At 41.0% G+C, this 2,438-nt stretch overlaps 1 long non-coding RNA gene across 1 annotated transcript; it reads right to left on the reverse strand.

Annotated features, from left to right (window-relative positions):
- Window positions 1–1,235: 1,235 nt before the first annotated feature.
- Window positions 1,236–2,069, reverse strand: LOC310985829. Its single transcript, XR_014595375.1, has 3 exons — window positions 1,986–2,069; window positions 1,609–1,722; window positions 1,236–1,386 (listed from the first exon to the last, which is right to left on the reverse strand). It is a non-coding gene; the product is annotated as an uncharacterized lncRNA (long non-coding RNA).
- Between the last annotated feature and the right edge of the window lie 369 nt (window positions 2,070–2,438).

Raw genomic sequence — 2,438 nt, forward strand, 5'->3', positions numbered from 1 at the left:
AAAGGGCAATTTTGAAATTAGAAAGGAATTGCAAGTGAAAGTGAACTTGAACTGCAACATTCCATCACTGCAAATAGCATTATTTAATTAATTTATAATTAAGGCATTGTTTCTTTAAGTGTAAAAATAATATTAATGGTAAAAAAAAAAAAAAAAAAAAAACTCAAACTGTCTCAAGTCAAGTCTGCAGCAGCTAAAGCTCCCTCTCTCCCTCTTGAGGGAGTAAATGTGTAGAAACGGAGCCCATGGTAAATAAAGTGACGGTGAATGTGTGGAGCGGTTCCTGTGACGAGTCCGGCCCGGTCACGTCGCCTCCCTCCGGAGTCCGGGCGTCATGTGTTATGATCCGACGGTCATAAAGTGGAAGAGAAAAGTCTCGAGCTGCTCGTGTCCCTCATTCTGCGGTAATAACATCATACAGTATGTTGGCTCACCTACGGCGTGAGGAACATGCGGTTCCTGTAGATGTCTGTGTGTGTGTCAGCGCACCGCTGCCACACGCACACACACACAGCGTCGGAGCGCTCAAGTGAAACAATAACCTGCAGATCACCTGTCCTGAGTTGATGTGAACTCCGCTCGTAGTTTGGTTTGGTTTTTATTCATATCAAACACAGCAATAGCTACATTGCACAGCTACAAAGAGGAAGAAAGAAACTCCGCTGGTAGTTACTGTGAGTCAGAGCGTCAGACGTAACCGCGCCGCTGCTTCATCACGCACGAGACTACCGGGGGAAAAATCGATCTCACGCGCTGTGAATCGATATTACAAAATTTAAATGAAATCGATCCAGAATCGATTAAATCGATTTTTTTACCCAGCCCTAATTATATAGCACACTGTTGCAAAGTGCTTCCTGCAGCAACAACAACAACAAACAAAACATTAATAAAAGAAGTTGGAACAGAAAAAAAAAAAATGGTGAATGAAGAGTAGGTTTAAAAAATCTAATAGAAAGGCCAACCAATAAATATGATTTCAGGAGGCGCTTAAAACAGTTAACAGATTTAGCAGATCTAATAGATTGAGAGAGATTGAGGGAGAAACTGTGGAGGCTACAGCTGAAAACACACAATCCTTTGGATTTGACATTAAATCAGTGATTTTGATGTTTTTTTTATAAGGATAGTTCCGAGGATTTATCCTTAAGGAACTCCAGATAATAGGGTAGTAGACATAAATGGGAGACATAATTATTGATGTGGCCATGTAAATATTTGACAGGTATGAAGAAACAAAAACATTTAGGCTAATGGCAGCACCAGTTCAGAAGCCTATCAATTTAAATGTACTCACTGAAGCTGAGTGTTGATAACGCTGAAGATGTACTGGCCATGCCACATTCCTGCAAAGTAGGCTGCCTTGCATTCTCCAGCTGCACCATGCTGAGGAGAAGGTAAAATGATTTTGTAGTGTTAAAAATGTGTACAACTAAGGATGGGATGGTTCTGTACAAATATAGTATATGTTGAACACAAAATGAACTCATGTAACACTTCAGTAATAATGATAATGGACAGAAGTAGCTACATGGATATCTGAACAAGGCAGTTTTAGGCCGGTGTATTTTCCCTCTTCCACACAAACACAGTAACACATAACTTTACCTTAACAGTAATGATGTTGGCCTCCCTTAGGAACTTCTGCACCTCCATGAGAGCAAGGCTCCTCTTCAGACCGTCTATCTCCATGTGCTAACGTTAGCTTCCACATACTTTACTCTGATTAGAAAACACAAAAACTCTGGTTACTCTCAGGTCCTGTCTCTCACGCTAGTCTCATGCTATAGTAGTCAGCGTTATTAGCTTAACGATCCACCGTTAGCGTTAGCATAACGACCGTTATCGTTATTAGCATAACAATAGACCGTTAGCTGTATTAGCATAACGGTCGTTAGCGTTAGCCTAGCCATCGTTAGCGTTAGCCTAGCTCATGTGCTAAACGGCCAAAGTAACACAAACCATGCTCATTTTTAAATACTTACAGTTCATCTGTAGCTTTTCCACGGACAGTTGGTATCGATCCAACCTGAGAAAGTCCAGTCCGATCCACCGACACTCGTTGCTGAAGCAGTCAGACTTTTTTGCAGACTGAAGCTGGGGCATTTCCATCAAAAATAAAATTAATCCACTTTACTTATGTCGTCTTTGGCTGACCACAGAGCAGCTTGGTTGTAACCAGGTTGTAACGGCGCTCCGGCCAAAAATAACGGATCTTGGTGGCGCGCAGCAAACCAACCGTTGACCCAACAAATGGGTTACTATGGTTACTGCTGGGTCACCTGTAGGTCACCCAAGCCAGAGCTGACTCAAGCTTCTTCTTTTTTTCCTTTTTTCTTTCTTTTTTTTTTTACTGTGTGTAGGTATGTTATGGAGACTACATGTTTGTACAATAGAGATGTTTGTATTTTAAAAAAATATAAATTTATGTCTAAACT

Source organism: Trachurus trachurus (assembly GCF_905171665.1).
Source record: "Trachurus trachurus genome assembly, chromosome: 1".
Classification (NCBI taxonomy): domain Eukaryota; kingdom Metazoa; phylum Chordata; class Actinopteri; order Carangiformes; family Carangidae; genus Trachurus; species Trachurus trachurus.